General features: G+C 45.7%; 1 protein-coding gene across 4 annotated transcripts in view; it reads right to left on the bottom strand.

Annotated features, from left to right (window-relative positions):
- The window catches only part of DCAF6 (DDB1 and CUL4 associated factor 6), a 912,707-nt gene that overhangs the window by 342,590 nt on the left and 543,512 nt on the right, over nucleotides 1-26,605 (bottom strand). The gene's annotated exons all lie outside the window — the stretch shown is intronic.

Here is a 26,605-nt window from a genome sequence, read left to right as displayed (position 1 = left end):
CCCACTTTTTCATGCACTTCACCCAGATTACATTTTGTAGAAAATTTGCAACTTCTTGTCGGAAGTACTGCTAATTGGCATTTCTAATTCGCTCTCACATTTATCAGGTGCATGCATTCATGCAAAGTGTGCAAGTTTCATAAAACAAGCATTCAGTCTCACACCTAATAAAATTGAGCATGTTGATTCTAGTCCATATCTGAACCGTCATTCCCACGTGCAGTCCAGCCTATTATGCAAATGCTATCTTCCCTTCCCTGTGACGGAACAATAGTATGACAGGGCCCAGTAGATTTTCAGGACAAAATTATCTGTGGATTGCAGTAAAATATATGTCAGTGTACGGGCAAGATATCTGATGTTTTCTGCGTGTCAGAAAATTGGTCTGTTGGTTTTCTTCTAGTATATACTTATGTTAGTGATTCAAGATTAATGTCCAATAATACTGGTTTTGCGCCCATAAATAGGGTGATGATGATACAGTACCTCCTCTATTTGAGGGAAATAAATCCTTAAATCATGGGATATTAATTTGAGTCTGCTCTTAGGGCCTAATTCTGGTTGGATCGCAGTAAGCGATCCAACCACAATAATTGCTAATTGCCTGTCCCGCGCATGCACCCGCATCTTTTGCGGGGTGGGCACAGAAAGTGCTATCACCTCTACCTGTCAATCAGGCAGAGGTGGTCGCGGGGTGTGTGTGGGGGGGCAAACCTCCATTTCCTAGACGGGAGCATTGCGGGGGCAAAGGCGGCCAAACGGGGGAGGCGTCGGTGGAATGGAGGGCGTGGTGTGGGCCTTATCGTGGTGGCTGTGTGACGTCACGCGCAGCCGCCGTGATCAGAAACATGACGGCAGGCCTCTTGCAGGCGCAGCTAAGCTGCGTCGGCAGGAGGTAACCATAAAAACTATGATGAAGCATAGATTGCGATGTGATCACAATTTTGCTTCGTCAAGCTGGGGAAGGCAGAGGTCAGCATGCTGAGTTGCCTTGCCCAGCGATGGGCGGCCCCCAGCATGAGAACAAAAGGATTGTAAATTCTGCCAATTAACAGAATTTGCAATCCTTACTGAATTAGGCCCCAATTACTCATAACAAACATATATATATATTTTTTTTAATTTGTGTGAAAAAATCAAAAGTGACTTATGCTGCTTTCACATCGCATAACCTGCTTTTGAAACAGTTCTTTAAACGGTTCTTAAAACGGGTCTGAGCAGTTAAACCCCCTTCACATCGCATGTTGTAACCAGTATATTACCATTTAATTACCGTTTTGGTACCTTTCACACTGAACCCGTTTCACCCATACAAAACAGTGGTTGTCATTTTAAATGTTTATTTCCTGCTTCTGCCTGGTGAGATCACACATGGAGACAGCCTATCACCTTCTGGGGCTTGCAAATACCGTTTCCGACCCTTTCACACTGCACAATTAAACGGGTCTGAAACGGGTAGGACCCTGCTTTTTTACCGTTTCAAAATACCGGTATTTTGTAAACGGTAAATTGAAGGTGACCCTTTCACATCGCAGCTCGAACCGTTTAGGAAGCCAGTAAAAACGGCAAATTACCGGGTACAAGCTGCGGTGTGAAAGGGGTATTAGATATTGTAGTGGGTCAGAAATGTTTTTTCTAACATATATTCCTTAGTTTAGACAGTACTAATTTCCGTATTGCAACAGTTTCAAAATGTAGCTCTTGGTGCATAATTTTGTACTTTTCTTCACAATATAGGCCCTCATTCCGAGTTGATCGGTCGCAAGGCGAATTTAGCAGAGTTACACACGCTAAGCCGCCGCCTACTGGGAGTGAATCTTAGCTTCTTAAAATTGCGACCGATGTATTCGCAATATTGCGATTACTAACTACTTAGCAGTTTCTGAGTAGCTCCAGACTTACTCTGCCTGTGCGATCAGTTCAGTGCTTGTCGTTCCTGGTTGACGTCACAAACACACCCAGCGTTCGCCCAGGCACTCCCACCGTTTCCCCGGCCACTCCTGCGTTTTTTCCGGAAACGGTAGCGTTTTCAGCCACACGCCCCTGAAACGCCGTGTTTCCGCCCAGTAACACCCATTTCCTGTCAATCACATTACGATCGCCGGAGCGAAGAAAAAGCCGTGAGTAAAAATACTTTCTTCATAGTAAAGTTACTTGGCGCAGTCGCAGTGCGAACATTGCGCATGCGTACTAAGCGGATTTTCACTGCGATGCGATGAAAAATACCGAGCGAACAACTCGGAATGAGGGCCATGATTCATTCAGTTTGTCCATTTAATAGCAAGCACACTGCTAAATCAGCAGCATATAGCCAGCTGTACAATACAGACTAGTATGTCAATACAGTTTAAATCATGCATTGTGTTTGTCATAAATCTAGATGTGTGGATATATGTACGTACCTATTTCATTCTCACAATTATATATACTATTTTTTCTTTACTCTTACATATTCATTATAATTTTAACATTATGTCACCATATGAGGCTACAGTCAGTCATAGTGTAGCATCATACCTCCCAACATGACCCTCTTAATTTATTATTGCCATCACCTGTGCTGAAACACCTTTCTTATCCATTAACCTGTTCAACACAGGTGATGGCAATCATAAATTAAGAAAAAGCAGAACATTGTGTCCCTCCTGGAGAGGGTCATGTTGGGAGGTATGTAGCATACCTCACAACATGACCCTCTCCAGGAGGGACAAAATGCTCTGTTCCAGGACTTCCTTCTTAATTTATGATTACCATCACCTCTGTAGAACTAATTAATTGTTGAGAAAGCTGTATCAGCACAGGTGATGACAATCTTAAATTAAGAGCAAAGTCCAGGAACAGAGCATTCTGTCCCTCCTGGAAAGAGTCAAGTTGGGAGGTATGGTGTAGCATTATTGCAGTACAAATCATTATTCATTCCAGCATTGCTGGTCAGTGTATCTGTGAAATAGCAGGCACACCCAACAAATCAACCCTTCAATATGCTGGAGAACTCCGTATGATCCTGCAATACTACATTGACAAAGCATGATTCTATCTACAAGGAATATTGAGTTTGAGATGTGTGTTTTATAGCCAGCATCAACTAGTATGAAAGAGGAAGTACTTGCTCTAATGGACCCTACACACTCGGCGATCCGCCACCGAGCTTCCCGATGGTGGATACGGCCGAAGGGTCACCCCCGGCGGCCAGAGGGAGGTAACGGGAGGAGTGAAGTTGCTTCGCCTTCCCCCATCCCGTCACCCAGCTCCATAGCAGTGTATGCTAATATGGATGAGATTGTCCATATTGGCCTGCATGCATAAGCGACCTGGCACCAACGATGAACGCGTGCGGGGCCGCGCATTGTTCATCGTTGGTGCCTACACACTGAACGATATGAATGAGTTCTCATTCATTAATGAACGAGAATGTTCATATCGTGCAGTGAAATCTGTAAGTGTGTAGGGCCTATAAGACGTTTTAGCTAGTAACACAAACAAGAGTACTAAAATGATCTAGGGTGTGCTATCACAGCCTTTTTTGAGCCATCCCTTTGTTTGTTGACTTCAACTACAGTACAGTGAGATGAGGAATACACATATATACATGTCAAATAGACTTTAAACAGACAGATCTGAAATTTGAACCCAAGAATTAATATGGATTACCAATTGGATGGTTTTGTCATTATCACTTATTTGAAACAAATAAACAGTGTTTTCATTTGTTCACATCTGTATCTTAGCATATGTCTATTGACTGACACCTATATGCAAGTGCATTATACTACAAAAAAATAAATATACTTCATTCTAGAGCCAATAAACAGTGAACATTTAAAAAAAAAATCCCCAAGTTAAGTTTGTGTGAGCAGTTATGTCAAGGTGTGAATATGTGGCTTGAGTTTCAATATTGCATACCTCCAAACATGCCCCTCTCCAGAAGGGACAATATGCTCTGCTTCTGGACTTTTTTCTTAATTTGGGATTGCCATCACCTGTTTTGAACAGGTTAATGGATAAGAAAGGCGTTATAAAACAGGTGATGGCAGTCATACATTAAGAGGGAAGTCCAGGAGCAGAGCATTATGTCCCTCCTGGAGAGTGTCATGTTGGGAAGTATGATATTGTGTTACTCATTTAAAAATAATTCTACATGAAATTAAGTTAAAACAAGTCTTAATGCAAACAATAATAATTTCTGTTTTTAAAGAGTATAGCAATTCAGCATGCACCAATTAGTCTGAAAACTATAATCCTACTTCATATGTTGCAGATTCAAAAAAACATCAACAAGCACTGGGTAAACGTCCTGATGAAGAAAACCAAATCATCCCTTACTATATAAGTTTACGATCAAGAATGTTTTCCTTCCTGTCATTCCCAAAGTACTATCCATGTCAACAGAGCTCCATTCCCTCGCCTCCTACTCTCCATAATGATTCTGACACTGATTGCTTGCCCATAAGCAGGGTACAGGGTCCTTGTGACTCACTACTGCATGTTCCTACAGCGAAAATATACACGATCTACAGATATAGCACTCAATCCTGTTCCAATATGATAAATATAATTATTCATACAATGGTGAATAGTCTTAAATACTTTGTATATCAGTGAAAACATATTACTTAGTCCATTAGACAGTTCTTTGCTCAAGAGACTCTTCAAATGTCTGTAAATGGGGAGTACCTCGGAAGAAATGCAAATACAAAAATATACCTGTAGTGTAGTATATCTGTATTCAAGGGCACACCCCTTAGAGTGCAGGCAATACATATTCAAGTGAAACCAAGTTGATAAACCACCTATACTTAATATGGATAAGGGAATCAAGGTACAGCGCCCCAGAACTCACACAGGAGCAAGGCATATGAAGCTCATAAAGGTATCTTTACTTTGTCAGCACGTGGATGGAAATAATATCAGCCAATCACCTTCATATAAAATGTCCTTTAGTTGAACGTACCATACTCACACAATAGAGTATAGATCAAATCACATAGCGGTTTCTTTGCTCCTTGGTAATGCTCGCTATTTCCAAAACTAAATGGGAATTAATTCTCATAGGGACATATAAGCAAATGTAGCCGCTTACTTTTAAAAAAGCAAGGTTTAATTAAAATTATTATTAAAAACTGTTTACATAACACTGCATATTGATGGTAAAGGAGAAATAATAAATATATGACCTGAATGGCAATTGCACCGCCGTTTGTTGCAACTGAGACTATTATATTTTTCCCCAGTCAGGACTGTGTAACAGATAAAAAGAAGGGCTCTCTTCCAACGCATTTTGACTTTAACAAAGTCTTTGTCAAGGCTTATACAGCTACTCACCAAGAATACCTTATAGCAGTACAAAATGCTGCTTCCAGACGCTGCACGCTGCTTGTCCGCAACTTCTGGTGGGTTGGCTTCCGCCAACCACTTCTGCTGTGGTTGCACTTCCCCTAACCATGATGTGGGGTATGTGTCTGTGACTTCCTGTAGATTGGCTTCCGCCAACCACTTCTCCCGTGGTTGCACTGCCGCCAACCATAACGCAGGATATATAACAGTTACACTGAGATGTCGGACACTTAGCAATATTTAACGTGGAACTTCTAGCCTCCGCAACCACCTTTTCTACAGTTTTATTTCCGCCAGCCAGCCTGCAATATACTACAGAATTAATACTACTATGTTATATGAACATATATAGGACAAAAGTCCATGGTATTTGTAAGTGTGGTATAAACTATTTCCAGCATAGAGCAAAACATACTGCTACAAAGGGAGCGTTACATATCATCAATAAAAACAAGTTAAAATGTACAGTATAAAAATATAAAAAACGAAAAGCTCATGATTTTAAAATCAAAGGAACCATCTGAGCTCAAATTCGTGATTGAGTCCATTGGGAAGAAGTGAATTAAGATCATATATAGACTTCATTTCTTTCTTAGCCAATTGGTTGTCTTTGTCATTGCATCTCCAGTTATCCCTTATTTGATCTATGCCCCAAAACTGTGCGATGTGTTTAACTGAACAGTTATGTGCCTCCTTTCAAATGTTTAGAGAATGGATGATTTTTATTCCCTTTTTTAATGTTCTTGACATGCTCTGACCACCTTACTTTCAGAGCCCTGGTGGTTTTCCCCACATATACTTTATTACATGAGCATTTAATGGTGTGTATGCAATATTAGGTGTTGCACGTAATAAACCAACTTAATATTAAACTGACTTTTTCAATAAGTAAGGGGGCAGTCAGCTTTCTTGACCTTGGGATATGTATTGTGGATGGTCAAATTGAAACTTTCACTTACAGTACATTAAACCCACTGACTCAAAGCAAACACGTATATAGACGCCAAGTGTAATCATCTCTCCCACTTGCTTACAAGTGTCCCAAAAGGATACTTCACCCGCCTTAGGAAAAATTGCTCAATGGAGCACAGATTCAGAAATATTACAACATGAAGATGATTAACCAAGCCATAAAGGAAGTAAAAGAAACTGACAGAAAACAACTAATACTTAATAAAATGGAGAAGATATCTAGAGAAACTTCCTACTCTTTGGCATTTAACACTAAATATATCAGCCAACATAAATCAATTGAAACCATCTTTAAAAGAAACTGGCATATACTTCTTAGAGATCCTGTCCTAACCAAACTGCTTCCAGACAAACCACAATTTATTTATAAAAAAAGCTCATAATATCAAAGATAAGATTGTGTGCAGTACATTTATAGATAAACCTTCAGGCACGGGTACTAGAAATCAAGGTTTTCATAAATGCCTTGATTGCATTATGAGCAAACCATGCCGAACAAGTGACAGAAAAGGTACAGAGTTCACCCACAATGGCAAAATCCATAAAATTGCATATACACCATTAAATGCTCATGTAATAAAGCATATGTGGGGAAAACCACCAGGACTCTGAAAGTAATGTGCTCAGAGCCTGTCTATGAATATTAAAAGTAAGAGTTATGGTAGACTTACCATTGTTAACTCTCTTTTTGCAAAGTACATAGGTTACACAGGAAAACATCGGAGTGTAGAGATGGATCTGAATCCAGTCACCAACAGATAAAGCTTTAGCTGTCCCAGGATGCAACGGGTCTATCCTCTATAACCCCGTCTCCAGGCTCTGTGAGTTAAGTTTTGTTAACCCATCCAATGCAGGAAGCAGGCAAGAGACAACGAAGATGTTAGGCACATAAGAACACAATCTCACTGACAGGAGAAGGAACCAGAGACCAATGATACACAAACCCAAAGAAGCCAGGTGCGTCAGGGTGGGCGCCCTGTGGAACCTATGTACTTTGCAGAAAGAGAGTTAACAATGGTAAATCTACCATAACTCATACTTTCTGCAGCACGGTACATAGGTTTCCACAGGGAAACATTGGGGATGTTCCAAAGCAGTATTTCAAGAGAGGGGGCGTGCCTGAGTGGATAAGAGAATCTGGCGTCCAAAGGAAGCATCCTGGGAGGCGAAGGTATCAAAGGCATAGAACCTAAGAAACGTGTGTACTGAAGACCATATAGCCATCTTGCACAATTGTTCGGCAGACGCCCCATGGCGTGCAACCCAAGAAGGTCCAACAGACAGAGTAGAATGGGCAATAATCATAGCTGGAACTGGAAGACCAGCTTGAGAATAGGCTTGTGCAATCACCATTCTAATCCATCTGGCCATAGTCTGTTTATTAGCAGGTCAGTAACGCTTGTGAAATCCAAAGAGGTTAAAGAAGGCATCAGACCGTCTAAAGGAGGCAGTACGGTCCACATAGACATGTAGAACCCTAACAACATCCAAAGAACGATCTTTAGCCAACAACTCTGAAGAGATAAAGATCGGGACAACAATCTATTGGTTAAGGTGAAAAGATGAAACCACCTTAGGGAGGTAACCAGGTCTAGTTTGGAGAACTGCTCTGTCGCAGTGGAAAATCAAAAAGGGTCGACAACATGACAACGCACTTGTCCGAAACCCTCCTTGCAACGGCAAAAGCCAGCAAGAAAAGAACCTTGAACGTAAGACATTTGAGGTCCACAGATTCAAGAGGCTTGAACGGGGCTTCTTGAAGAGCCGCCAATACAACAGACAAATCCCATGGATCCGCTGGAGGGATATAGGGAGGGTGACTATGGATAATGCCCTGAAGGAACGTGTGTACATCAGGGAACTATACATAAAAGGCAGAAATGTGTACCTTGAGAGAGGCAAGACAAAGGCCTAGGTCTAAACCTCTTTGGAGAAAAGCCAGAATTCTGGAAGTTCGGAATTTAGAGGCATCATAACTCTTATCAGCACACCATGTGAAATAAGCAAGCCACACTCTGTAGTATATCCGGGGAGAAGACAGCTTCCGGGCATTCAGCAAAGTCTAAATGACAGCCTCAGAAAACCCTTTTGTTCTCAGCTTAAAGAGCCACGCCATCAAAGTCTGTCCAGGTCCGGTTAAAGAGAAGGGCCCTGAAGAAGGTCCTGTCGCTGAGGAAGTAGAAAAGGACGCTCGGCCGAAAGGTGCTGGAGATCTAAGAACTAGTGACGTTTGGGCCATGCTTGAGAAACCAGAATGAGATTATCTCCTTCTTGTTTGAACTTCCGAAGAACTCTGGGCAGAAGTGACACCGGTGGGAATATGTAAGGCAGGTGAAAGTTCCACTGGACTGCCAGTGCATCCAAAAATGCTGCCTGAGGGTCCCTGGTTAACAATTCGAAGACCTGAACTTTGTGACTATGTCGTAACGCCATGAGATCAACGTCCGGTAATCCCCATTTGTCTACCTGGAGTTGAAAGGCCTTGGAATGAGAGACCACTCTCTGGCATGAACATCCTGATGACTGAGGAAGACTGCTTCCCAGTTCAGAACACCCAGAATGAATACCACCAATATGGCTGATAGATGGCATTTCGCCCAATGGAGAATCTTGGACACTTCCAACATTGCCATGCGTCTTCGAGTGCCGCCCTGATGGTTAATATAGGCCACCGTGGTGGCACTACCTGATTGCACTTGAACAGGCCTGTTCTGTAAGAGAGGACAAGCCAGAGACAGTGCATTGAACAGTGCTCTCAACTCTAGTATATTGATAGGGAGCAGATAATCTTCCCTGGTCCAACATTCTTAAAACAAGTGTTGCTCTGTCACTGCTCCCCAGCCACGAAGACTAGCATATGTTGTCAGCAGGACCCAACTGGGGATCCAGAAGGGACGACCCATGATCAATCGCTGGTCCTGTAGCCACCAGGTCAGCAACAAGCGAACCTCCGGAGTCAAGGAGATAATTTGAGATCTGATCTGATGAGGTAGGCTGTTCAATTGGGAGAGCATCAATCGTTGTAGAGGGCAGGAATGAAATTGAGCGTACTCTATCATGCTAAAGGACGAAACTATCAGACAGAGTATTCACATTGCCAAGTGTACTGACACCCTGGAGCGATAAAGGAAGTGACATATCTTGTCCTGTAAATGTCCAGAAGTGCCCCTAGGTGTACCATGCTCTAAGATGGAACCAGGGAGGACTCATATCAATGTATCAGCCAACCGTGGGACCATAGGAAGGATACCGTCAAGTTGGAGATGACTGAGGAGGAATTCTGTGAATTTTACCAAAATCAGTAGATCATATAGGTACGGCAGAATTCTTATCCCATGGCAATGGAGGTGGGCCGTCATAAAGGCGATAACCTTGGTAAAGATGCGAGGAGCCATAGCCAGTCCAAACGGCAGAGCCTGGAATTGGTAATGTAGGTTGCCAATAGCAAACAGCAGGAAATGCTGATGAGACTTGGCAATAGAAATATGTAGATATACATCCTGTATATCCAGGGATACCATGTAGAGTCCAGGTTCCATAGCAGGACTATTGAGCGCAAAGTTTCCATGTGAAACTTAGATAATCTCACAAACCTGTTCAAAGACTTGAGGTTGAGAATAGGCCAGTGAGACCAGTTAGGCTTCGGAATTTAGAAACATGGTCGAGTAGTAACCTCTGCGACTGAGGAACCGGCACAATCACTCCTGAGCGAAGGAAGGAACTGACCACAGTTTGTTGAGTTTGCACCTTTATCGGGTTCAATGGGAGGCCCATGGTGAAGTACTGGTAAGGGGAACATCTCTTAAACGAGATGGCGTACCTGTGAGAGACAACTTCTAGCACCCAAATGTCATAAGTGGTCATGTGCCAAACCTGGGCGAAGTGCAGAAGTCGGCCTCCGACCCTGGGATACCCCAAGGGGAGGCCCGTCCTGTCAGGATGCAGGCTTGTCAGTTTTCGTGGCAGGCTGATGTGCCGCCCAGGACGGTTTGGTCTTGGAGGATTTGGAATGGCATTTTGCTTTCCCCTGAGGCCAAAAGGTGTGAAAAATAGTACTTTTAGCATTCTGAGAAGGATTATTGGGGGATAGAATATCTGTCTTGGCAGCCGACAATGCAGACACAATCTTATTCAACTCTTCCCCAAAAAGAATATCCCCAGTGAGGGGGAGGATTTCCAAGGTCTTCTTGGAATCTAAGTCCACCTTCCAAGGTCTTAACCACAGAACACGGCACGCCAGAATAAATGTAGCAGACGCCTTGGCGGCCAACACTCCAGCCTCAGAAGACGCTTCCTGTATGTAGTAAATAGCAGTTGTAATATGATAAAGGTATGGTCTGCCTTCCTCAGAGATATCCTCGGGCAGCTCTTCCTCCAATGCCTGAACCCAAGCTTCTACCACCTTTGCAGCCCAATAAGCAGCTATAGTGGGTCAATGAACAGGAAACCTTCAATACGTTTATCTGTCAGTTCCCTCAAGGAGGTGACAGTAGTAACAGGCAGATTTTCCCATTTGTTACAAATCTCTGCAGATAGAGGATAATGAGCTAACAACCTTTTAGAGACAGGTAACTTCTTGCCTGGGGTAGTCCAGCATTCCCATCTGATGTAAAATAAATGATCAGAGTGGGGTAATTCAGTTTTAACTACCTTCTGCTTTTTAAACTTATCCATATTCTTAGCCACTGTAGTGGACTCCTCCTCATCTGCGAGTTGGAGAATATGCTTAATAGCATCTACAAGGGCAGGGACCTTTACTGACATATAAGCTTTTTCATCTGCAGCACAGGAGTCTGTGCCAGATAGAGCTCCCCCTCATCTTCAGATAAGACAGAGAGGATTGTGGATTGTGAGAAAGAAGTAGCCCACTTAGAGAGACTAGTGACACGTTTGTGTCATGAGGGAGCCTTATGTCTAGTCAGGAACTGATTGAGTTGTTGCAGTTGATTAGACAAATTATCCGCACATGGCGGATTCACCATAGGGACTATATGAGGTAGTGCCACAGGCGGTACCATAGGGGGCGCAAGGCATTCTAATAGATACCCAATAGTGATGAAAAGGCTGCCTATGGTGGCTCCTGAGCAGGGGCGGGGACAGCAGACAGACTGGGAGGTGTATAACAAACAGGACAGAGACTGTCATGTAACATGTCCTCCTCAGATAAACTGTGTCACGATCCGGGTATCTGGACGCCATTTCTTACCCATCAGATGCCTCCTAAGGCTGGCTCAGCGCTCCAGGACCGGATCCCATCTGTTATCCTGATGTGTACATTCCTGTATCCTCTCCTGTCACTCTGGGACACTGTCACAGTAAACGCCATATTACACCTGGCATGGCGTCTCCCGCGGCCTCCGCCGCCGTCCCTGAACTTCTGCATGCAGAGTGTCTGAGTGGCGATTACGTCAGCCGCGGCCTCCGCTGTGTCCGCGTGGTTGGATGTGCATCTGTCAGCCTGGCGCCTCCTGTCTCCAGTGGCCGGCGCCGCCATTGCTGTTTTCATTACCACATGGATTACAAACCAAACTTCCCTCCAAGTGTCTGCATGGGCGCAGCCATCTTGGATTCTGTCAGCTGATCATTTACTCCAATCTGTTGTCAGTATTGTTAATCTGCATAATTGCCTAGCCAATCCCTTCCTTGCTGCAGGTATAAATACACTGTGCCTGAGCAAGGAAGGCGTCAGTGCTTTGGTTGTCAAACCTAGTTCCTGTTTGTCTCTCTCCTGTGATTGTCTTCCAGGTTCCAGCTCATGTCTCAAGACTTCCACCATAGAGACCCGCACCAGCATTCCACCTGCGGTGTAGCCTGACTCTCCGATCCATTGTGGATTCATCTGTTTCCAGCTACAACATTACCTGCTTCCAGCCCAGCTTCCAGCAGAGTACAGCTTCTCTTAAAGGGCCGGTGTCCTTTCTACACTTTACCACTCTCCACCGGTATTATTATTTCTCCGCTCTCAAGTTCTACATTTCATTCATATTGCATCGCTCTCAAGCTTCATTTATTATTTAACTGGTTCCAGCCAGTATCCACTCCGTGCTAACAACAGTCTGGTTCCAGCCAGTATCCACAGCAGCCGTTTTATCTTCAGCAACCCAGCTTTTCTTGGAACACCAGCTGGTACAATCCTGGGTTATCTCCATTGCTACAGTCGGGCCTGGTAAGGACTTTCCATCTAGAAGATTATAAGAACTATCTCACACTACCAGTGCCCTGTGGCTCCTGCCACCCTGTAGTACCCAGGAACTGTATTTATTCTTTGCTGACTTTTATGTTTTCTTTTACTGCTGCTGTGTTGCGGAGTTGTCATAATAAACATCATTGACTTTTATCCAAGTTGTCGTGGTCACGCCTTCGGGCAGTTATTATTCATGTTACTTACATGTCCAGGGGTCTGATACAACCTCCCAGGTTCCGGTACATCTCAGCCCCTACAACTGAGGCTGCCTCCCGTCAGCTCAGGCCCTCAGTTGTGACAGTAAGCACTGACCTAATGAATCCAGCCGGAGACCAGGATCAAGCGGCCAGGCCGATGCAAGAATTGGCAGCCCGACTAGAACATCAGGAGGCTGCACAGGGCCACATCATCCGCTGTCTCCAGGATTTCTCTACTCGGCTGGATGGGATTCAGACAACTCTCCGTGGATCAGGCGCGTCTGGTGCGTCAACCACAGGGACTCCAGCTATAACCCCACCCACCTTACCCATTTCTGCTCCACGTCTTCATCTCCCAACGCCAGCAAAATTTGACGGATCTCCAAGATTCTGCAGGGGATTTCTCAACCAGTGTGAGATTCAGTTTGAGCTACAACCTGGCAATTTTCCCAGTGACCGTACAAAAATTGCCTACATTATTTCTCTTCTCAGGGGCTCAGCCCTTGATTGGGCATCACCGTTATGGGAGAGGTCCGACACCCTGCTATCTTCCTACACTGCCTTCGTGTCAACATTCAGGCGCATCTTCGACGAGCCAGGCCGGGTAACCTCAGCTTCATCCGAGATTCTCCGTTTACGCCAGGGGTCACGTACTGTAGGACAATATCTGATACAGTTCCAGATCCTGGCATCCGAACTGGCATGGAACGACGAGGCCCTGTATGCTGCATTCTGGCATGGCTTATCTGAGCGTATTAAAGATGAGTTAGCTACCAGAGACTTACCCTCTAAGTTAGATGAGCTAATCTCACTCTGCACGAAAGTTGATTTACGTTTCAGAGAGAGAGCAACTGAGCGTGGAAGATCATCTGCTCCAAAATCTTCTGCTCCTCCTCCTCGCCAACTGTCACCAACTAAAGATGAGCCCATGCAAATTGGCCGTTCCCGTTTAACTCCTGCTGAGCGCCGAAGACGTCTCTCCGAGTCTCTCTGTCTTTATTGTGCAGCTCCGTCTCACACCATTAATGCCTGTCCCAAACGTCCGGGAAACTCCAAATCCTAGCTCGCCAAGGAGAGGGCCGGCTAGGAGTAATGATCTCCTCTCCATCTCCTCAAGATTGTAATCTCCCAGTCTCGCTTCAAGTTGCTCAACGTTATCGGAACGTCATTGCCCTCCTTGATTCCGGAGCAGCTGGGAACTTTATTACCGAAGCCTATGTTAAACGGTGGTCCCTACCCACCGAGAGACTTCCTTCGTCCATTTCTTTAACTGCCGTGGATGGCAGCAACATTTTTGATGCAGTTATTTCTTTAAGGACTCTACCAGTTCGTCTGAGAGTGGGAGTTCTTCATTCCGAACTTATTTCTTTTTTAGTGATTCCAAGAGCCACACATCCTGTGGTCCTGGGCCTTCCATGGCTCCGTCTTCACAATCCTACAATTGATTGGACGACTACGCAAATCCTGGCATGGGGTTCCTCCTGTGATGAGACATGTTTGTTTAAAGTATTGCCTGTCTGTTCTTCCTCCCCCAGGTCGTCTGATGTTCCACCTCCTCCATATCAAGATTTCACGGATGTGTTCAGTAAAGCTTCTGCTGATATCCTTCCTCCTCATAGAGAATGGGACTGCCCGATTGATCTCGTTCCAGGGAAGGTTCCACCTCGAGGCCGAACTTATCCGTTGTCTCTGCCTGAGACGCATTCTATGGAGGAATACATTAAAGAGAACCTAGCAAAGGGGTTCATTCGACCTTCTTCTTCCCCAGCCGGCGCAGGCTTCTTTTTTGTAAAAAAGAAAGATGGTGGTCTGCGGCCGTGCATCGACTACAGAGGTTTGAATGACATTACCATCAAGAACCGTTATCCTTTACCCCTGATTACTGAGCTCTTTGACAGAGTTAGCGGAGCTACCATCTTTACAAAGCTGGACTTGAGAGGTGCATACAATCTCATCCGGATCCGTGAGGGTGACGAGTGGAAGACCGCCTTTAACACCCGTGACGGACATTATGAGTACCTCGTCATGCCCTTCGGATTGAGCAATGCTCCAGCTGTCTTCCAGCATTTTGTCAATGAGATCTTCAGAGACATTCTATACCGTCATGTCGTGGTCTATCTAGACGATATCCTCATTTTTGCCAACGATTTAGAGGAACATCGTTTTTGGGTTAAAGAGGTTCTGTCCCGTCTCCGTGTCAATCATCTCTATTGCAAATTAGAGAAATGCGTCTTTGAAGTCAAGTCCATTCCGTTTCTAGGGTACATTGTGTCCGGTTCCGGACTAGAGATGGATCCTGAGAAACTACAAGCAATCCAAAATTGGCCGGTACCCTTAACCCTCAAAGGGGCCCAGAGGTTCTTAGGGTTCGCCAACTATTACCGAAAGTTTATACGAGACTTTTCCACCATTGTGGCGCCTATTACTGCTTTCACTAAGAAGGGTGCTAACCCGTCCAAGTGGTCTGAAGAAGCCATGCAAGCATTTCATCTTTTAAAACAAAGGTTCATCTCTGCGCCTGTTCTGAAACAGCCTGACATCGCCTCTCCTTTCATCTTAGAGGTGGATGCCTCCTCCGTTGGAGTAGGAGCGGTGTTATCTCAGAGGGCTAAAGATGGCCATTTACACCCTTGCAGTTTCTTCTCCCGGAAGTTCTCTCCAGCTGAGCGCAACTATGCCATTGGCGACCAGGAGTTGCTAGCCATCAAGCTCGCTCTAGAAGAGTGGAGGTATCTGTTGGAGGGAGCTTCTCATTCAATCACCATACTTACAGACCACAAGAACCTTTTATATCTGAAAGGCGCACAATGTCTCAACCCTCGTCAGGCCAGATGGGCACTTTTCTTTTCCAGGTTCGATTTTAAACTCCAGTTCTGTCCGGGCTCTCAGAATCGCAAGGCCGATGCCCTTTCCCGCTCATGGGAGCAAGAAAATGAGTCAGAGTCTTCAGACAAGCATCCTATTATAAATCCGTTGGCATTCTCCACGGTAGGGATGGACTCTACGCCCCCATCAGGGAAAAGTTTTGTGAAACCGATGCTAAGGAAGAAGCTCATGCATTGGGCCCATGCTTCCCGTTTTGCCGGACATACAGGTATCCAAAAAACCCTGGAGTTTATCTCTAGGTCCTATTGGTGGCCAACTCTGAAAAAGGACGTCTTGGAGTTTATTGCATCTTGCCCAAAGTGTGCTCAACATAAGGTATCCCGCCAGTCGCCTGCGGGGCAACTGGTTCCACTATCTGTTCCCCGTCGACCTTGGACCCATTTGTCGATGGATTTTATTACAGATTTACCCATGTGCAACAAGTTCAATACCATCTGGGTGGTAGTTGACCGGTTCACCAAGATGGCACACTTCATTCCTCTCACCGGTCTTCCGTCAGCTTCCAAGTTGGCTCAAGTATTCATACAAGAGATCTTCCGACTCCACGGTCTTCCTGAAGAAATTATCTCAGATCGAGGAGTTCAATTCACAGCCAAATTCTGGCGAAGTTTATGTCAAGTCCTCCAAGTCAAGCTAAAGTTTTCCACGGCTTACCATCCTCAGACCAATGGTCAAACCGAGAGGGTGAATCAGGACTTGGAGGCCTTCCTCCGCATCTATGTGTCCTCCTCTCAAGATGACTGGGTTCAATTACTTCCCTGGGACGAGTTCTGTCATAACAACCAGTATCATTCCTTATCTGCTTCAACACCATTCTTCACTAACTTTGGATTCCACCCTAAAGTCCCTGAGTTCCAACCGCTTCCAGCAACTTCTGTTCCCGCAGTGGATATCACCTTGCATCAGTTTGCCAATATCTGGAAGAGCGTACGATCAGCTCTGCTCAAGGCATCGTTCAGGTACAAGAAGTTTGCGGATAAGAAGCGTCGAGCAGTTCCTGCTCTCAAGGTGGGTGATCGGGTATGGTTATCCACGAAGAATTTGAGGTTAAGAGTTCCCAGTATGAAGTTTGCACCTCGCTATATCGGTCCTTTCAAGATTGAACAAGTCATCAATCCTGTTGCTTACAGACTTCAGTTGCCTCCCTTCTTAAAAATACCCAGGACATTCCATGTTTCCCTGTTGAAACCGCTGATCTTGAATCGGTTTCATTCCTCACTTCCTCCAACTCCGAAAGTCCAAACTCAACGAGGCGTTGAGTATGAAGTAGCCAAGATCCTGGACTCACGTCACCGTTACGGTCAACTACAATATCTTATTGACTGGAAGGGTTATGGCCCTGAGGAACGTTCATGGACCAATGCTTCTGATGTCCATGCTCCTGCCTTGGTCCGGAGATTCCATTCCAAGTTTCCTCAAAAGCCAAAGAAGTGTCCTGGGGCCACTCCTAAAGGGGGGGGTGCTGTCACGATCCGGGTATCTGGACGCCATTTCTTACCCATCAGATGCCTCCTAAGGCTGGCTCAGCGCTCCAGGACCGGATCCCATCTGTTATCCTGATGTGTACATTCCTGTATCCTCTCCTGTCACTCTGGGACACTGTCACAGTAAACGCCATATTACACCTGGCATGGCGTCTCCCGCGGCCTCCGCCGCCGTCCCTGAACTTCTGCATGCAGAGTGTCTGAGTGGCGATTACGTCAGCAGCGGCCTCTGCTGTGTCCGCGTGGTTGGATGTGCATCTGTCAGCCTGGCGCCTCCTGTCTCCAGTGGCCGGCGCCGCCATTGCTGTTTTCATTACCACATGGATTACAAACCAAACTTCCCTCCAAGTGTCTGCATGGGCGCAGCCATCTTGGATTCTGTCAGCTGATCATTTACTCCAATCTGTTGTCAGTATTGTTAATCTGCATAATTGCCTAGCCAATCCCTTCCTTGCTGCAGGTATAAATACACTGTGCCTGAGCAAGGAAGGCGTCAGTGCTTTGGTTGTCAAACCTAGTTCCTGTTTGTCTCTCTCCTGTGATTGTCTTCCAGGTTCCAGCTCCTGTCTCAAGACTTCCACCATAGAGACCCGCACCAGCATTCCACCTGCGGTGTAGCCTGACTCTCCGATCCATTGTGGATTCATCTGTTTCCAGCTACAACATTACCTGCTTCCAGCCCAGCTTCCAGCAGAGTACAGCTTCTCTTAAAGGGTCGGTGTCCTTTCTACACTTTACCACTCTCCACCGGTATTATTATTTCTCCGCTCTCAAGTTCTACATTTCATTCATATTGCATCGCTCTCAAGCTTCATTTATTATTTAACTGGTTCCAGCCAGTATCTACTCCGTGCTAACAACAGTCTGGTTCCAGCCAGTATCCACAGCAGCCGTTTTATCTTCAGCAACCCAGCTTTTCCTGGAACACCAGCTGGTACAATCCTGGGTTATCTCCATTGCTACAGTCGGGCCTGGTAAGGACTTTCCATCTAGAAGATTATAAGAACTATCTCACACTACCAGTGCCCTGTGGCTCCTGCCACCCTGTAGTACCCAGGAACTGTATTTATTCTTTGCTGACTTTTATGGTTTCTTTTACTGCTGCTGTGTTGCGGAGTTGTCATAATAAACATCATTGACTTTTATCCAAGTTGTCGTGGTCACGCCTTCGGGCAGTTATTATTCATGTTACTTACATGTCCAGGGGTCTGATACAACCTCCCAGGTTCCGGTACATCTCAGCCCCTACAACTGAGGCTGCCTCCCGTCAGCTCAGGCCCTCAGTTGTGACAAACTGGCTGAGCACACTCTGCCTGTGTGCGGCCCTTTTTGTTAGACATTACTATTATAATGAAAACAAAGTGGACTTATACAGTACGATAGATGTAATGCAATAAGTACAGAATTAGATGTGATTTGAAACACAGATATAATATACTTTATGTATGTATATATATATATATATATAGAGAGAGAGAGAGAGAGAGAGAGAGAGAGAGAGAGAGAGAGAGAGAGATAAAACCTGTGTTATCTTCTATTTTAGCCCAAAACCTATAGAATGATAGGGAGAGATATCTGAGATACACTGAAAGTGAAACCAGACAGCAGATAAAGACACTCAGTCACACACAATGCAGAAATTATATTATCATAAATACTGCAAAGGACCCTTATATCTATTATCATTAATACTGCAAAAGACCCTTATATCACAATGCAGACCTAAGGCTGGAGGATAAAGCAGAAACTTGTACAGATTACCTGCAGGAAACACTTATATCAACTATCACTGCCTTATGATACAGATAGGATACTTAAGTGAATTTAAAAAGCAGTCCTGTTAAGGCATTTTTACAAGGAGACATTCCCCAGCAATCACGAAGACCTACTGCTGCTATGCTATAAGATGGCTGCCTAGTCTCTGTGAGGGGAGAGGTAGAGTGAGGCAGCTCAAGGTCAGTAAAGCTGCAATAGATGGTGCCCAGAGCTGGGGGAGGGACTACAGGTCAAACGTCTCCTCCCATATGCTGGTCTTCCATCTCAGGTACTACAGGGCCTTATTAAATAGGTGTTAATACACCTAGACCTGTACCCTTACTGCCGTGGTGGTCTATTGGGGTCCCTGCTCGCAGAAAGTGTCCATGTCAGTGCCGCGGTCCGTCTCCCCAGACCGCGGCAGATAGGGATTTAATGGCGGGTCCCACTAGGAGACCCTCTTACCTGCGCCCGAGTGACAGCCAAACGATCCCAGAAAGCGTTCCCCAGTGGTGCCTTTAAGCTGTGGAATTCGCTGCCGCAAGTACCTAGGCAAGCATAGCGGGAGTATGCAGTGCCGGCATGGGGGGTGATGGAGCTGCAGCGCTGAAATCACCCTGACTTACATCGCTGCAAGCTTTGATTAAAAAAAATAGGATTTTAATTACCTACCGGTAAATTATTTTCTCGTAGTCCGTAGAGGATACTGTCTCAGAGGCGATCGCTAGGCAACGACAGCTGCCATGCGCCGGGGCACTGTGGCGCCGGCGCATGAGCACTTCCGACCCAATCGCTGCGAGAAACTGCAGCGAGCGATCGGGTCGGAATGACCCCCCTTGCTGCAGAAGATCCTCTTAAAGAGGCAGAGGCCACGGATCTTCGATCAGCATACCAGGCCCTTTGCGGCAATTCTGCGCAATGAGGATTGCTTGAACCTTTTCCCTTTTTATTCTTTTTAAAATTCTTGGGATCAGAGGAATTGGAGGAAATACGTACAACAGCTGGTAGACCCAAGGAGTTGTAAGGGCGTCTACCACCACTGCCTGTGGATCTCTCGACCTGGAACAATACCACTTGAGCTTCTTGTTGAGTCGAGAGGCCATCATGTCGATTTGTGGATATCCCCACCGACATGTCAACCACCGGAACACTTCCAGATGGAAGCGCCATTCCCCCAGGTGCAAATCGTGACTGCTGAGGAAGTCTGCTTCCCAGTTGTCTACTCCCAGAATGAAGATCACCGACAACGCCACGGCGCATTTTCCGCCCAGAGGAGAATTCTTGATACCTCTGACATTGCGGCTCTGCTTCTCGTTCCGCCCTGTCGGTTTATGTGGGTCATTCTGACCTAATTGCACGCTGCCGTTCATCGCAGCGATCAGGACAGAAGTGTGCATGCGCTGGCGCCGCAGTGTGCCGTCGCATGCCAGACAGTAGACGGCTGTCGTTGCCCAGCAAACGCCTCTGCCTGATTGACAGGCAGATGCGGTTTCTGGGTGGAAGGGGGCAGCACAGAGGCATTTGGTCGCCATTTTGTGGGCGCAGTCTGGCAAACACAGGCATAGCCGTACCATACCGTGACCATCACAACGACAAGTAACTCCCGGCCAGCGTGCAGGAGCTGCGCTAGCTGGGAGTTACTCTTCAAGTACAAAAGCATCGCCGTTGTGCGATGCTTTTGTACTTGTGTGGTGGGGCCGGGCCTGACATGCAGGGTGGACTAGCCCTGTGCTGGGCGTCCCCCCGCATGTCAGTGTGGATGATCAAAGTGGCTACGATCAGGTTTGAATCACCCCCTACGTACGTTACCGCCATCATATTGTCCGACTGGACCTGAATGGCCTGATTCTGAAGAAGAGATGAGGCTTGCAGAAGGGCGTTGTACATAGCCTTGAGTTCCAGGATGTTTATTGGAAAGACAATTTTCTGACTTGACCATCTTCCCTGAAACTGCTTCCCCTGGATGACTGCTCCCCAACCTCTGAGGCTTGCATCTGTGGTTAGCAGAATCCAATTTTGAATCCCGAACCTCCGACCATCGACTAGGTGAGAAGTCTGTAGCCACCACAGAAGGAAGATCCTGGCTTTTGGTGACAGACAAATCTTTTGATGAATGTGAAGATGCAATCTGGACCATTTGTCCAACAGATCCAGCTGCAAGGGACACACATTAAACCTTCCATACTGAATTGCTTCGGAAGAAGCCACTATTTTCCCCAGAAGGTGTATGCAGAGAGATTCGAGTCGGCATCAAGAATGTGCAAACCATCGACTGGATTTCCATTGCCTTTTCCAAGGGAAGGAATACCTTCTAAGACCCTGTGTGCAGAATCATTCCCAGGAACTGAAGCCTCTGCGTTGGTTCTAGGTGAGATTTTGGCAGATTCAGAATCCACCCATGATCCAGGAGTAGCTTGGTTGAGAGAGCAATGTTCTCCAACAGCCGTTTCCTGGACGGTGCCTTTATCAGAAAATCATCCAAGTACGGAACTGTTTTCACTCTCTTTCTGTGGAGCAACCTCATAATCTCCATCATCACTTTGGTGAACACCCTCAGTGCCGTGGAGAGACCAAATGGCAGGGCCTGAAACTGGTAATGGCAGTCCTGCAGTGCAAACTGTAGATAAGCCTGATGAGGCGGCCAGATCGGACATCCAGAGATGCTAGGAATTACCCCTCCTCCAGACCTGAGATTACCGCTCTCAACGACTCCATCCTGAATTTGAACACACATAAGAACAGGTTCAATGACTTGAGGTTCAAAATCGGTCTTACCGAACCATCCGGTTTCGGTACCACAAACAAGCTAGAATAGTAACCCTTGTTGTGCAGATGAGGCAGAACTGGAATAATGACCTGGGTCTGTAACAGTTTTTGAATGGCGTTGTGTAAGTTCACACTCACCTGTTGTGAAACTGGTAAGCCTGACTTGAAGAATCTGTGAGGTGGGATATCCTGGAACTCCACTCTGTAGCCCTGGGATATAAGGTCTATGTCCCAGGGATCCTGGCACGAACCTATCCAGATGTGACTGAATAATTTTAGCCAGGCTCCTGCCCTCACGTCTTCCAGGCATCACAGGCCACTGTCATGTGGAAGGTTTTGAGGAAGCAGAGCCTGAGCTCTCTTCTTGTGAACCAGCAGTCGCTGGTTTGCGTGGTTTACCTCTAATACCTCTGGTGGTGGTAGAAGAACCTCTGGCCTTGCCCCTAAATTTAGCAGTCCGAAAGGACTGAAGATTAGGTCCCGAGTAGGCATTCATTGCTGGCGGAGCTGCAGAAGGTAGGTATGTGGACTTACCCGCAGTAGCTCAGGAGATCCATTTGTAAAGTTCAACTCCAAATAAGGCCTCTCCTGTGAAAGGTAGGCCTTCCACTCTTTTCCTGGAGTCCGCGTCAGCAGTCCACTGACATAGCCATAATCCTCTGCATGCCGACACTGCCATAGCTGTAGTGTGTGCATTAAGCAAACCTATTTCTTTTATGGCTTCCACCATAAAATTAGCAGTCTTGTATATATTGCAGGAGCAAAATAATTTCCTCCTGAGGTAAGGTGTCTAACCCCTCAAGTAAATTACCTGACCATTTAGTAATGGCTCTTGTAATCCACCCACATGCTCTAGTGCAGGCATTCCCAACCACGGTCCTCAAGGCACACTAACAGTGCAGGTTTTAGTGATATCCAGGCTGCAGCACAGGTGACTTAATTAGTAGCTCAGTTATTTTGATTTAACCATCTGTGCTGCAGCCTGGATATCACTAAAACCTGCACTGTTGGTGTGCCTTGAGGACCGTGGTTGGGAATGCCTGCTCTAGTGGGTCTGTAGGCCACCCCGGCAGCAGTATACAAATATTTGAATGTAGTCTCAATCTTGCGATCAGCCGCATCTTTTAGGGAGGCTGCACCAGGCACAGGTAGTACAATTTTATGTGAGAGTCTGGAGACTGATGCATTCACTATTGTGGATTCACCAAATTCTTTTCCTATCCAGGGAAGGGGGTGGAGGATGCGCCTCCACCCCCCTGCCTCATGCCGTGAACATCTCAGCTTTGCTTGCATTCTGCCATCAGGCTACCTCCCGCTTGCCTGCACCTCTTGTCATCTGTCGCCCCTCCCCACTAGAGCAGGACCCTCTTTCCTCTTGTTATCTAAGCCCTCGTCTCGACACATTTCACTCACAGCTCTCCCCTACTCAACGGCCATCTTTACCCTGCAAGTAAAGGCTCATCTCAATCTATGGCCACCAGCCCCTAGTAGTACGATGATCACTCCCTCAATACTTACAATTTAGCTGTACCTGTATTATGTCTTGAGAATGTTATCGCTAATGCCAAGCTTAGCCGGGTCGCAGGCTAAGTACTTAGATTAGGGTCTTAGTGCACTAGTAATTGGTCCCCCTTGCTATTACCCCTGGTACAACTGAGGTAAACTGGAGGCTTTCCGGAGGAGCTGCACATCCCTGTCAGTCAGCGTCTGTGTCGACTGCAATAGGGAAAATGGCGCTGGTGAGCTGCTGGGTCCGCTCATAGTGAAGCCCCGCCCTTTCAATGACGCACAGTCTTCCCACTCACCTTTATACTGGCTTATATGTCTGGGTTCATAAAATGGAGACAGACTCCTTTAATGGCTGTGTTGCCAGTCTGGATACTGTGTACACAACAGTCAGGAGACTCAGTCTGCCCTGCATAGAAGCTGTGCGTCTCCGTACCCTCATGCCGCCATAATGGCCGGCGACCCGCTAACCAGGACGCCGGCTTAGTGCTCACCACTTTCTTCTGGCTCTGTTAGGGGTGGCGGCATGCTGCGGAAATGTACGCTTGCCGTGGTGGGGCTTGCGAATAGTTCCCTCAGGAGCTAGCGTCCTGTCAGCGGGGAATGGGACCATTAACCATTTGTTGGGTTGGGCCATCCCCCCTCCCCTAAGTCCCACAAAGCAGGCAGGATGGTGCTATCCAGTCCTGCCTGAAAATAACAAACTTAGAAAATAAATGCAGAAAACTCTTCAAGAGCTTACAGAGATGTGACCGGCTCCTCCAGACACATTTTCTAAACTGAGTCTGGTAGGAGGGGCATAGAGGGAGGCGCCAGGGCACACAATCAAACTTATATAGTGCCCATGGCTCCTAGTGGACCCGTCTTTACCCCATGGTACTAAATGGATTCCCAGTATCCCCTAGGACGTAAGAGAAAAGTAAATTTCAAGTTAAAAATAGAAAGCTTTTAGGGCTGCATGAGCAGCGCCCATGTTCAGTGGACTGCTACTGCAGGCACCAACTTAAAAACTGAGCTCACAGTGCCTGGAGGTGGGTTTATAGAGGAGGGACCCGTTGCATCATGGGACAGCTAAAACTTTACCTGTTGGTGCCTGGATCCAAATCCATCTTTAGACCACAATGTTTCCCTGTGGAAACATATGTACCCTGCTGCAGAAAAGGGGAATGAAAATCATCAATTCTCAAAACATTTTAAGGAGACACATAGCTGTTCACTGAAACACATCACACAATTTTGGGGCATAGATCAAATAAAGGATAACTGTAGATGCAATGGCAAAGACACCCAATTGGCTAAGAAAGAAATTAATTGGCTATATGATCTTAATTCACTTATTCCCAGTGGACTCAATCATGAATTTGAGCTCAGATGGTTCCTTTGATATCTATGTATTCATAATTGTAGTTTATGTTATATATAGAGTCATGAGTTTTTGGATTTGTATATCCTTATACATTTTAACTTGTTTTTATTGATGATATGTAAGGCTCCCTTTGCAGCAGGACAGTATGTTGTGGTCTATGCTGGAAATAGTTTATACCGCACTTACACATACTCAGAACTTTTGTCCTATTTATGGGGGTAATTCAGACCTGATCGCTAGGGTGCGTTTTTTGCATCCCTGCGATCAGATAGTCGACGCCTACAGGGGGAGGGGGAATTCGCTGTGCAAGTGTGCAATCGCATGTGTTGGAGATCTGCACAAACAGCAGTTTGTGCAGTCTATGCACAGCCCAGGACTTACTCAGCCGCTGCGATGATCGGGGGCGGAGCTGACGTTAAGAATCCTCCCACAAAACGCTGGATCCCTCTTGCATTTTTCCGGACACTCCCTAGAAACGGTCAGTTGCCATCCACAAACGCCCTCTTCCTGTCAAACTTCTTGCGATCGCCGGTGAGAACGATTTTTTTCGCACAATTAAGTCGCTGCCCGGCGCTCCGGACCGTCATGCCTGCACATTGCAGTGCATACGTATGCGCAGTTCAGACCTGATAGCCCGCTGTGTGAAAACGCACAGCAGCGATCAGGTCTGAATTAGCCCCTATGTTTATGTAACAAGTATTAATTCCATAGTATAGTGCAGCCCTTCTTTTTATCTGTTACACCGCCGTGGCTGGAGAAAAATTTAATAGTCTGAGTTGCAACAAACGGCCGTGCAATTGCCATTCAGGTCATATATTTATTATTTCTCCTTTACCATCAATATGCACAGTGTTATGTAAACAGTTTTTAATAATATTTTTTATATTTAAACCTTGTTTTTTTTTAAAGTAAGCAGCTACATTTGCTTCTAAGTCCCCATGAGAATTCATTCCCATTCAGTTTTGGAAACAGCGAGCATTACCAAGGAGCAAAGAAACTGCTATGTGATTTGATCTACACTTCATTGTGTGAGTATGGTACGTTCAACTAAAGGACAATTTATATGAAGGTGATTGGCTGATATTATTTCCATTTATTTGGTGATGAAGTAAAGATACCTTTATGAGTTTTATACACCATTCCCCCTTCCCCTATCTACATTGAGTATAGATAGGATATCTACTTGGTTTCACTTGAATATGTATTGCCTGCTCTCTAAGGGGTGTGCCCTTGAATACAAATATATTACACTATATTTTTGTATTTACATTTTTTCCGAGGTACTCCCATTATCAGACGTTTGAAGAGCCACCTGAGCAAAGAACTGTCTAATGGACTAAAAAATATGTTTTCACTGATAGACTAAGTATTTAAGACTATTCACCAGTGTATGAAAAATTCTATTTATCATATTGGAACAGGATTGAGTGCTATATCTGTAGATTGTGTATATTTCCTTGCCTTTTGAAAGTATTAGGTAGTACTTTTGTACAGGCAGCAGCACAATCCCATATTGTTGAGCTTTGGGACGCTTCACATTTATTTGTTATATAATGTTCCTACAGAGAGTTGACCTCCCCTTTCTCCTATAATTTGTCACATGCAGTTTGTGTTGTTAATGAAACCTAGAGTTCATGAAAACTAGACATGAACACCCTTTCAAGTACATAATAGATACCGCAAATTATGCTTGCAAACATTCTCAACATTATGTTATGCAAAGACTGTTAACCTGACTACAAAAGATGAAGCAAGCTAAGCTTTGACTCAAACTTGCCTGCTCTCCTAGAAGGTGCAAAAGACTTCCGAATTTGCGTGCAGTCTCTTGGACCCCCAAAGAAGTAGGCTGCCATCCACAGGGGCGCTTTAAGAGAGGATGAGGCCCGTGTGTTGACTCCTCCTCTCTGCAGGAGCGCTGTAGAGCACTAGAGGGCTCAGACTCTACTATGCATGCGCAGTTCACGGGGAAAATGGCGCAGTGGCCATTTTCCCAGAGATTTCTCTACTGCGAATGCACAGAACAGCGGCCATTTTCACTGGGTTTTATCGGCGCGGGACTTCAGAGGGGTGAGTATTAAAAAAATGGGTGCAGTGTGTGCGGACTGCATTATAGAAACGCCAGTGGCCCTCCAGCATCCTTCCCACTTACTTACAA

Source organism: Pseudophryne corroboree, chromosome 2, assembly GCF_028390025.1.
Source record: "Pseudophryne corroboree isolate aPseCor3 chromosome 2, aPseCor3.hap2, whole genome shotgun sequence".
NCBI classification, from domain to species: Eukaryota; Metazoa; Chordata; class Amphibia; order Anura; family Myobatrachidae; genus Pseudophryne; species Pseudophryne corroboree.
The sequence above is the reverse complement of the archived record's forward strand: the minus strand, read 5'-3'. Positions and strand labels throughout refer to the sequence as shown.